The sequence below is a fragment of the Meleagris gallopavo genome, chromosome 2, assembly GCF_000146605.3.
Source record: "Meleagris gallopavo isolate NT-WF06-2002-E0010 breed Aviagen turkey brand Nicholas breeding stock chromosome 2, Turkey_5.1, whole genome shotgun sequence".
In the NCBI taxonomy this organism is placed as follows: domain Eukaryota; kingdom Metazoa; phylum Chordata; class Aves; order Galliformes; family Phasianidae; genus Meleagris; species Meleagris gallopavo.
This window is the reverse complement of record NC_015012.2, coordinates 53401385-53413420: the sequence shown is the minus strand read 5'-3', so window position 1 is coordinate 53413420 and position 12036 is coordinate 53401385. Positions and strand designations below refer to the sequence as shown.

General features: G+C 41.7%; 1 long non-coding RNA gene across 2 annotated transcripts; it reads left to right on the top strand.

Annotated features, from left to right (window-relative positions):
* Positions 1–154: 154 nt before the first annotated feature.
* Positions 155–6501, top strand: LOC104909750. Of its 2 annotated transcripts, none has more exons than XR_002112163.1 (3): positions 155–533; positions 4097–4169; positions 5217–5571. It is a non-coding gene; the product is annotated as an uncharacterized LOC104909750 (long non-coding RNA). The 2 variants fall into 2 exon arrangements; XR_792569.2 differs by lacking the exon at positions 5217–5571 and adding an exon at positions 5588–6501 and having other exon boundaries at positions 158–533.
* Positions 6502–12036: the final 5535 nt, after the last annotated feature.

Sequence of the window (12036 nt, the reverse complement as noted above, 5' to 3'; positions counted from 1 at the left end):
AAAACAAAAAAAAAAAAACAACAAAAAACAACAGGACTCTCTGAAACATAATTGGGATCAATAGAAATAACTAATTCTGAGATACATTCTTCAGGTTTTTAAACCATCCTTTATTATTCAGTACTAAAGGCATAATCATACATAAAATTATAGCAGATGGCACCAGGAACTTGTAGAAGTATCATTTGTTAATATATTCTGCTGGTCTTATCCATCAAGGTAGTACAACTTGGCATAAATCACACTTTCTTCTGGCTTTCTGGCATGTTAGTTATGTTGCATTACATTCTCTCATGGCTGTACTCTATTCTTACCCTCTAAACCACAACTAAAATGTCATCTTCTTAGACTTAAATTGGGAACAGTGAAATCTTTGTGTGTCAGAGACAGAGATTCCAATGGCTGTAATCTTATATCCACGTCCATTCATCTCCTTTCTTCCAGATCACTCTCAAAAGAGTAGGCTGCCAAGAGGACAGACTGGAAATATTCTAAGGGAGAAGAATGAAAACTAGAAGTGGATTCAGATCCAAGTATGTCCCTTCAAACATCAGATGCAGGAAAGCAAGCATTTGGATCAGCTTGTTCTGACAGTGCAGGGCTGAGATGAAGGGCCACGCGCAGTGTCATCTCCATGCAGTGGTTCTTCTTCCAGGACACTGCCTGGGCACAGCAAAGACTTGCTTCTCAGGAGAAAAATGCAGGCAGCCATGTTACCTGCTAGATATGGAATCAAATTTAGCAACCCTCATGAGAGATAACCATCTCATGTTTTGTTTGCTTTGCAAAGAAGTCAGAGGTACTTCTTAAATGACGTATCTTTGCAGATAGGGCAGCCTGGGGAACCGTTGCAGCTGGCATTCAGAGCAAGGAAAGCTGGGCAGCGGGACGGTAAACCTATGCCATTGTCACCTGCAGTCAGCCCGGGAGAAGTCACTCAGAGAGTAATGCTGAATATTAAGCTGTAATATACCAGGTCTCCAGCAGAGGGGAGCATTCGTATGTGGAAAAAAATGATTGCATCTCTTAAAAAATGCTTTCTACTGCATCTTTTACAACAGCTAGGAATCTCAGACTTCTCCCTTCTAATTAGTTCATAGGTAGATGAACTCATCATCCAACCATCCAACCCTGAATATTTAAAAAATATGGAAAAGTACCATATTAAAAAAGTTAAGTCAAGATTTAAGATTACATATTTAAATGAAAATTATCAGCAATGAAATAATTAATATTCCAGAAGCAAAGTTGACATGAACTCTATCTATATCTTGCATTCTGCATATTTTAGAATGCAAGGAGTATTATGATATTGATTAAATACAGACAAATTAGGAGCTACTAAATCAATCCCAATCAGAGAAGAGGACCTCAAATAAGAAGGCGTTGAACACTGTGCGTACGTGTATGTGTGTAAAATCAATGAGACAACGTGTGTTCCAGCAGACACGTGCCTGAGGCTCCTGTTTTTTTAAAAAAGGGGAGCAGGAAGATAACTCAATTATTATGATTCCTGAAACCAATTCTTTTAGCACAATTCATTTTCGCAGTTTCATTCTTTCAGTCATTTTATCTGATTGCATTAGTATATGGTAGCTGGAAGAAATCAGCCTATGTATAGAGGCTGAGCCATGCTGGAGCTACTCTACTTGCTTGTGGCCTTTCTTCTAGCTGTTCGTTTGTCTGAATTTGTTTCTCCAATGTGATAGTGCTTAACTTTACAAACAGGTCAGTGCCACCCAATATAAAGATACTGGAAGGCAGGCAGACAGTTTGAATGTTCCAGTCACAGTGCACAGACAACTGATCTACAAGGCTGCCCCCTCTCCAAGATGACAACTATGATTAGGAGATCAAAAAAGATTTGGGGAAGGGTTACTACATAAACAGAAGTCAAAGGGACTGCTGAAAGCAGCAGCCATGTTTTAAGATGCTGAATTACCCTCTGGACTTCAGGAACGCACCCATAACTGTGTGAGATTTTTCACTCTGTCACACCTGCTTTCCATAGATGGAATTCATGGTAATGGGTAGAATCTGACTGAGTAGAAAACAAATCAGTGAATTTTATGTATGGTTTTGAGACACTGACTATCAAATTTACCGATCTTGTGGTTTTTGCCATACTGCAAAATCATGATAAAACATGAATCACAGTGCAACCTGTGGAGATGAGAATACAGCATGAAATGGATTTCTGCTCTGTGTCTTTCTGATAAGATATTGATGTGAAAAACCCTTAAAAATTCAATTGACTGTGTATGCTACCCTTCAGCATTCAGAATAATAAAGGTTTACACACTTCTGGTGTTTCTAAGACAGAAAAAGATCTGTTGAAACACTAAGGTTTAATATCCAGGTCAGTGATATTTTATTCCTAAATCTGCAGCACTAAATTTGCCCATATATCAAAAACACTGTTGATTTCAGGGTGAACGGTCTTGTACAAGGGCTTACAAAATCAAAGCCTAAGGATGGATAGAGAAGGAAAATTAGGAGTTAATTGAAAAAAGATGTCAGAGAAAGGTGAGCAACAAAAACATGCAGGGAGAAAAAGAAAGTACTAGAAAAGGGAGGAAAAAGAATGACAAACACAGAAGACAAAATTTGGTATAATTTGTGGAATTTAGATGTGTTTCATGAATACATTTGTCTATGCAGCTAAAAAAGACTGTCATTGCAACACAAAAAGTGTTATTTCATTTTTCTATCTAAAATGTTTAGTATTTGTAATCTAATAGTCACAGAAGTAGTTTTAAAATCGCTCCACCATGATAAATGAAAATACTACTCGTTTGTTTCTTTCATACTCCAGCACTACTTCCTACTTTTACTTCCACAAGAATTCCAATCAAAGAAGAAAGAAATTGACATGCTCAGGTGTCAACTTTTTTTTCAATTCTTCTGGTGCACTCTTGCCCCCAGAATCTCATCCAATTCTTCCAGTTCCAACTGGTCCAATGAAAGATAACAGTTCTTTCAAGAAATCTTGCCCTGCCTACAATAAAATATCAGTGACCTTCATTTTTTCCTCCTGCTGTAACTCAAAGTTTCATTCCCCAAGCCTTCCAGTTGCCTTAATGACTGCATCCCCACATGGACAACTGGGTTCCCTCAAACCCACTTTCAGTCTGTTTTTTATGCTTCTTTTTAGGCACTCTGGGTCTCCTCACCCAAGGGCCCTCTCAGCTACTTTCCAGTGCACAAGGGTAAAAATGCCCACTCTTACTTTGCGCCCCTCCTGTCCCCAAAACCCTTCGCCTGTTCCATCACATTTCTTTGCCTTAACACATTTGGAGCACGAGCTTTCAAAGGGTCTGCATGCATTCTTTCTTACTTACCCATACAGTATTGAACAAAGTCATGTCTGGATCCTTGGTTAAATTTCCTAGGCATTGCTATGATCATACAAATAGTCTATTGGGAAAGTGTAGAAAGTTATTCCTTCCAAGACTGCAATTAGTTAAGGATGAATATGTTCATCCTTCTAAACGATACATTCATTCATGTAAGTGCTAGAGTCATATCAATTAGGCTAATTCACTTGAGTAAAGTTATACTTAAGTATTTGAAGGACTGAAGCTACACTTCCACAGAGAACTCTGCCTTCAACAATTATCACAAACACCTACATTTTGCTACAGGGGAAACCTGAAATTAAATTACAATCTGTTATAGAAAATAGAGATGAAAACACTCCTAGTCCACAATCCTGAAACATTCAAGGAAGAAACATTTGAAATAAAAATATTCAGTTATCCCCCTTTTCACGTAAATGAATACAAAGCTCAAGAATCCCAACAATGGGGAAAAAAAAATGTTGGAATTGTACTATGGATTATACTTGCCATACAACCCACCTGCAGCAAACTCCACAGATGTTCAATAAGCTTGCCATGCAGAAATCTTATCTGATTTTTTTCTAGGTAGAGGATGATTTAAGCCTTGAAGCACAACCCTCCTTAAGAGTCAGAAATTACAAAGTGAAAAACAAAATTAAGAAACTTCGGTACACGTAGAGGAAAATCTACTCCAGTAGAGGAGGAGGTAAGAAGAAATGAACTCTTCTGATAAACTTATTTGTCATTGCTTGCAGAGAGAAGCAAGAAATACGGGATCTTATGATGTCCATGGAGACACCACACACTGTGAAGGATAAGGCTTTCTTGGTATCTTGTTTTTTACTTTCACCTTTGCAATGGCACACATTGTATCAGAAAGTTTTAAAAGCAAAATAGAGGTTAGATCCATTTTCGATACTCTAAATTAGAAGAATAAATGAATCACCCAACTGTAGTTAATGGGCAATTAACATAATTCTGGTCCTGTGTAGCTGAAAGATAATGAAAAAGCTGATTGCAAATGAACCAGCAGTAATGTGGGAGGTCATAATAGTCCCATAACTCTGAATGAGAAACCAATTTCTCCTCTAACACTAGATGTTTTGATTGGTGAAGGGCTTTATCGTACTATGAAATTTGCCCACGATAGTATGAGATACATAAAAAAAAAGGTTCTGCTGTGCAAAGAGTGGATGGCTTATGGAATAGGTAATCTCAGAAACTGCATGAGCCTGTACTAGCTATCATAAACTAGAGGGTAATTAAGAGTGCAATGGTGAATAGAGAGAAGCATATATCTGAGTAATGAGTTCACAACTGTACTACAACAGGGCAACAAAGCACCAGGAGAAATACAACAGGGTGTCAAACTCTGTTTCAGCCTGGAGACTGGATGCGCTGCTGCCCTCTAACTCGGCCCGCCTCCTGGAGACCATGTTATCTCTTATTTGTGCTCAGTTTGTTCTTAGTTAAGAAAGGGGTAATGGGGTGGGATGAATTCCACCCACAATGCTTTTCTCTTCTCTCTGCTTACCATCTATGTCCTGATCCTATTAAAACTTAAGATCTTGTTCAGCAAACTGTCATCAGATAAAGTAAATTACATTTAATGCTAGTGGTAATGCTATCAAAATCAAGAGAACAATTGTGTCTAGGGCAAGGACTCCTAGGGAATTCTTTCCCTAGAATTTTAAGTAAATCTATGTTTAGTTCCTTTGTGACTTTTGAGGAGGGAAAAAAGGTAAACATGTTAGAACACTGAAATAGCAAATGAATCTATGCCCTAGAAGCAGGTGACACATTAATAAGGTGCACACACATACACAAAATAAAAAACTAACCTTCTGCCCTTCTGTTTTTGTTGTTTTTCACCAGTATTCCTATGTCTTTCCTACCAGGCTGAAGAAAATGATGGTAGATTTAAATAATGCTGAACTTTGTATCATAACAAATCAATAGGTTATTTCTGCATCATATTATGTGCAAAATATATGAAATAAATAGATAAAGAGACAGCGCTTGTAAAGCACTCAAATATTTCGCATAACAAAGTGCACAGATTGCAAGTGACCATTTTAGGTAGATTTTTACCTCACCCTATTGTTAAAGTAAGTGATAACAGAAGTCACTTGAACTTTCAAGATGACCATCTTTCTGGACTGCAGCTCTGACATGGAATCACCAAAGCACATGACAACAAGCTGTCATTACTATAGTAAATATCTCCACTTCATTCATTCGTACAGGTACATGGATCACAGCAGAAGTAACTCCTCCTACTTATTTCCATTTAAACTATGACAGATCACAGAGCACAGTAACAGACGCATAGAATCACCAACGTTGGAAAAGACCTCTAAGATTATCCAGTCCAACTGTCCACATGTCACCAACATCTCCCAATAAACCACATCCGTCTGTACAACAACTAAATGTTTCTTGAACATTTCCAGGGATAGTGACACCACCCCATCCCTCAGCAGCCTGTTTCAGTGCCTGACCACTCTTCTGGAGTAGTAGTATTTCCTAGAGTCCTACCTGAATCTCCCCTGTCGCAACTTGAGGCCACTCGCTCTAATCCTACTGCTAGTTACATAGGAGAAGGGGCTAACTCCCACCTCAGCACAGCCTCCCTTCAGGCAGTTGTAGAGAGCAAAAAGGTCACCCCCGAGCCTCTACTCAAGACTAAACAATCTCAGTTCCCTCAGCCGCTCCTCATAAGACTTGTGCTCCAGACCTCTTACCTCTCAGCTTTGTTGCCCTTCTCTGAACACACTCCAGGGCCTCGATGTCTTTCTTGTAGTGAGGGGTTGTACCAAACTGAGCAGAGTACTTGAGTTGCAGCCTCTCTAGTGTGGTGTACCTTCAAGAACAGAGGGATGATCAGTTCCCTGCTCCTGCTAGCAACACTTTCTGATGCAAGCCAGGATGCCACCTGGGCACACTGCTGACTCATATTCGACCAAGCATTGACCAGTATACCCAGCTCCATTTCCTCTATATCATCTTTCAGCTACTTTGTCCCGAGCCTGTATCATATGAAGTATATTACTTGCTAGAATAAATTCTCAACCACAAGACACTCTTTTTCAACAGTCACCACTATTAGCTGTGCATTTTCATCAGTGATAAACAAGAGCCCACATGCCACATTCAAAAACCTGCATGACCATCCAGAATGCGGCTTGTCTTTCATGTTGCTGTTGCTGAAACACACCACCCACCACCTCACTGTGCTCACATCCACTGTTTGGTCTCCGCCAACCCTCAGCAAATGCCGATGAATGTCAGTGAATTCCATTTCTTCCTCAAGGAAAAATTTAATGACCTTGCTTCATGCATATTTTCATGTAAGATATCGTTTTGTCAGACTTCCTCTCTACTACCATCTGCCACATGGCAACATAACGTAAGGGAATACTGATGGGAAGGTTCAACCTCTACTGCTATACAACCAACATCTGCCTCATCTATTCTTCCTAGTGGGGTCTGTAACACAGTAAATAGTACCGGTTTCAATATGGAGAAAACATATATATCAGCTAACATATTACTGTCCTTCTCGGATAAAGGTTAAAGCAACATTTGTTGGAGTAGCTTTGAAGACATCATGTTTACTTACTGAGAAAATCAGTATTAGCCTAAGGAAGGACTAGTAATAACTTGAATTCACTTGGGAAAAAAGTCAGCATTGCTTTTATAATGAAGAGTCCTATCTTCCAAATTTACAAGAGGTCTCTAGAGATATCAACACATAAGTGGCTGATGTTAATTCAGCTGTCATGATCTACTTGGACTTCCAAAGGACTTGGACAAAATCATTCACCAAAGTTTTAAAGAAAGCTAAGTGGTGATGGAAAAAAGGGAAAGACATCTGCATGGATAATTAAGTAGTTAAAAGACAAGGCAGAGAAACAAACACCAAATGGATAATCTTTGCAACTAGAAGGGTGTGTGTTCCACCCTTCAAATTCCTGTGAGATCTGAGCTGGCACCTGAGGTAGTTAATGTATTCATAAATCATTTGGGGAAGGGGGTGAGTAGTGAGTTACAGAAATTTGATGATGAAAGCAAGATAGCAAGGACAAGAAGTGACCAAGAAAATCCTATAAATGAGCATTATGAAACTAAGTGGCTAAGCAATTAAATGGCAGGTAAAATTCAACATACAGAAATGGAGAACAATGCACACAGAAAGAGCAGCTCGAACTCCACATACTAGTATGATGGAGTTGATCATTACCATTTAGGAAACAAATCTAGGCTTATGGTAGATAGTCCTATGAAAATATCAAGCCAGTGCTCAATATGAGTCAAGAAGGAAAACCAGATGTTAGAAATTATTTGGAAACATATTGAGAACAAAACAGAGAACATGATTGTGTTGCAGCAGGAAAGCACTGTTCAACCTCTCATTGTGCTGAATGTCTCCATCTTTCAAAAGGATGAACGTAAAATGAAATGTTTCAGAGGAAAGCAAAAAGAGTGACAACAGAAGCTGCAGAACTTTTAAGAAAATTTACTCAGCAACTACCTCAGGGGATGTTGGTACACTTATTCCTGGAAAACAGGTGGTCTGTAAGAACAAATTATTCTCCTCAGGGCTGCTCTCAAGCCATTCTACGTTCAACGTGTATCTGTGTTTGGACCAGGGCAATCCCAAGCACAAGTACATGTTGGGCAGAGAATGGCTTGACAGCAGCCATGAGCAGAAGAATTTCAGAGTGTCAGTGGAAAAAGATTCAACGTGAGCCAGCAGTGTGTGCTTGCAGCTCAAAAGGTCAACTGTATCTTGGGTTGCCACAAGAGAAGTACGACCATCAGATTGAGGGAGATGATTCGGCTCTTCTACTCTGTTCTCATGAGACCCTTCCTGGAGTACTGCATCCACTTCTGCAGCCCCCAACACAAGGATATGGAGCTGTTGGAGCAGGTCCAGAGGAAGGCCATGAAGATGATCAGAAAGCTGGAGCACCTCCCCTGTGAGGACAGGCTGAGAGCTGGGGACTCCGCAGCCTGCAGAAGAGAAAGCTCTGAGGACACCAGTACATGAAGGGGGTCTGCAGGAAAACTGGGAAGGGACTTTTTGTGAGGATATGTAGTGACAGAGCGAGGGAAAATGGTTTTAAACTGGAAGAGAGTAGATTTAGATTAGATATTAGGAAGAAATTCTTTACTGCAAGGGCGGTCACAGAATCGTAAAATCACAAGGTTGGAAACGACCTGCAAGACCATCTAGTCCAACTGTCTTCTCATTACCACTGCTACCACAAACTAAACCATATCTTATAGCTCCTCATCCGGGCACCTCTTGAACACTGCCAGGGACAGCGACTCTACCACCTCCCTTGACAGGCCATTCCAATGCCTGACCACTCTCTGAGAGAAAAAGTTCTTCCTCATGTCTAATCTAAACCTTCTCTGGTACAACTTGCAGCCATTTCCCTGGGTCCTGTTTGTTGCCTGGGAGAAGAAGCCAAACCTCTCTTCACCACAACCTCCCTTCAGGAAGTTGTTGAGTGCAATGAGGTCTCCCCTGAGCCTCCTCTTCTCCAGACTAAACAATCCCAGCTCCCTCAGCTGCTCCTCATAGGATTTGTGCTCCAGACCCCTCACCAGTTTTGTTGCCCTTCTCTGGACATGTTCTTTCTTGAAGTGAGGGGCTCAAAACTGAACACAGTATTCAAGGTGCGGCCTCACCGATGCTGAGTACAGGGGAATGATTACCTCCCTGCTCCTGCTGGCCACACTATTTCTAATGCAGGCCAGGATGCTTTTGGCCCTCTTGGCCACGCTGTTGGCTCACGTTCAGCCGAGCATCAACCAACACCCCCAGATCCCTTTCCTCTTCACAGTCATCCAGCCACTCAGCCCCAAGCCTATAGTGCTGCATGGGGTTGTTGTGGCCAAAGTGCAGGACTCGACACTTGGCCTTGTTGAATCTCATTCCATTCACCTCTGCCCAGCAATCCAGCTTATCTAGATCCCTCTGAAGGGCCTCCCTACCCTCAGGCAGATCAACACTACCTCCCAACTTGGTGTCATCTGCAAACTTACTGAGGGTACACTCAATCCCTTCATCTAGGTCATCAATAAAGATACTGAACAAGATGGGCCCCAGTACCGACCCCTGAGGGACACCCCTTGTAACGGGTCACCAGGTAGACCATTAACCACTACCCATTGGGCAATGCCCTCTAGCCAGTTCCTTACCCAAAGGAGTGTATACCTGTCCAGGCCATAGACATCCATTTTCCCCAGAAGAATCCTGTGAGAGATCGTGTAAAAGGCTTTGCTGAATTTTAGGTAGACTACATCAACAGCCCTTCCCTCATCTATCAATCTGGTCACCCAGTCATAGAAGGAGATGAGGTTGGTCAAGCACGACCTGCCTTTCATGAACCTGTGCTGGCTGGGCCTGATCCCCTGGATGCCATGCACGTGCTGTGTGATCTCACCCAAGATGATTTGCTCCGTGACTTTCCCTGGTACCAAGGTCAGGCTGACAGACATGTAGTTCCTCAGATCCTCCTTATGGCCCTTCTTGAAGATGGGACTCACATCAGCAAGCCTTCAATCCTCTGGGACCTCTCCAGTTAACCAGGAGCTCTGATAGATGGCTGAGAGCAGCTCGGCAATCACCCCCGCCAGCTCCCTCAGCACCCAAGGGTGTAGGCCATCCAGTCCCATGGGCTTGTGATAGTCCAGATGGAGGAGGTCCTCTCTAACTGCCTCCACCTGAATTGCTGGGGGTATATTCTGAGTAGCATCCCAGACTTCCAGATCAGGATGTAAAGTGCCTGGAGAATAACTAGTCTGGCTAATTAAAGGCAGATGTAAAGAAGGCGTGGAGGACCTCAGCCTTCTCCTTATCCTCAGTGGCCACATTTCCTGTTGCATCACATATAGGATGAAAATTCTCCTTAGTTCTTCTTTTACCGTTGATATATTTATAGAAGAATTTTTTATTCTCTTTTACTGCAGTGGTCAATCTGAGTTCAAGTTGGGCTTCTGCCTTCCTAACTTCCTCCCTGTGTACCTTAGCTACTTCCTTATATTCTCCCCAAGTAGCCTGTCCTTTCTTCCAGTGAGATGATGGAACAGGTTGCCCAGTGAGGTTGTGAATGTCCCCTCCCTGTAAGCATTCAAAGCCAGGCTGGGTAGGGTTCTGAGCAACCTGGTCTAGAGGGAGGTGTCCCTACCTATAGAAGGGGAGTTGAAACCAGATGATCTTAAAGGTCCTTTCCAACCAAATCATTCTATGATTCTACAACATGACAGAAGTCTGAGAAATCATGAACAGAATGAATCGTGAGCCTTACCACATGAGAACTAAGGAATGTAAAATGAAGAAGTTACAAACTTCTTTGTACAATATGAGGTACATTCATTGTGGCTGTGATGTATGAATGTATGGATGATAAGGGGGAGATCTAGCTAAGTAGGAGACTTTTCAAAAATACAGACTACATCTAAAGAAAATCCTTTGAGCTGGGCATAGTTGAAGGCTGGTAGAGCAGCAAGAGGAAGCATCATGTAGAAACAGATGCTGGGCTAGATGGGCCTTTGGTCTTTCTAGTAATGCCTCTTAGTGTGATCTTATCTTCTAGCAGATTGCCCCATCTGCATTATTCAAAATATAATTGGCTGACTAAGATGAGGGAGTGAGTAACACATGCTATGTGTCTCAGAGGTAGTAGGTTTCTCTAACCTTATGTCAGTACAGATTGAGGATAACAGATAGCTGGCAGAAGTCAATGCACAGCAGAAGTAGGCCCTTTAAGAAATACATGAAGCTCCTTAACTCACATCAATCAATCTCTTATTTTCTTTGATTACCTTAACTTTCCCACCCTCTACCTTCCAGTGAGTTATAACAGAGATCATTTCCTCTTAGTGATCTATGACAATTTGTCAGGCTGTCCCAAAATGTTCCAGTGCAGTCTCCTTCTTAAACAAATATTTATAGTGTGTTCAATATAATGGATCCATTATCTGAAGTCATTTGGATTTCAGCTGGGAAAGAAGAAAAGATCTCAATTTGAAAGGAGACTGAGCTAGGGGAAATATATAAAAGAGATTCAAATACATTGCTGTTTATGGTTGGACTAGATGATCTTAGTGGTCTTTCCAATCTTAATGATTCTGTGATTCTATGACACCACTGGATAGAACTGATTTTTATACTTTTCTAAATTATTATTCTTTACATTCAGGACCCTCTCAATTTTAAGACCCTATATGGTATCCTGGACTCCATCAGAAGACAAGGGACCAGCAGGGACAGAGAGGTGATTGCCCCCATCTGCTCTTGTGAGGCCCCATCTGGAGTACTGTGTCCAGGTCTGGGGCCCCCAGTACAAGAAAGACAGAGAGCTGTTGGAGAGGGTCCAGAGGAGGGCCACGAAGATGATCAGGGGACTGGAGCACCTCCCCTATGAAGACAGGCTGAAGGAACTGGGCTTGTTCAGCCTAGAGAAAAGAAGGCTGCGGGGTGACCTCATTGCAACCTTTCAGTACCTAAAGGGAGCCTACAAACAGGAGGGAAATCAATTTTTTACAAGGGTAGATAACAGCAGGACAAAGGGAAATGGTTTTAAGTTGAGGGAGGGAAGATTTAGGTTGGATGTCAGGGGGAAGTTCTTTACAGAGAGAGTGGTGAGGTGATGGAACAGGCTACCCAGAGAGGTTGCGG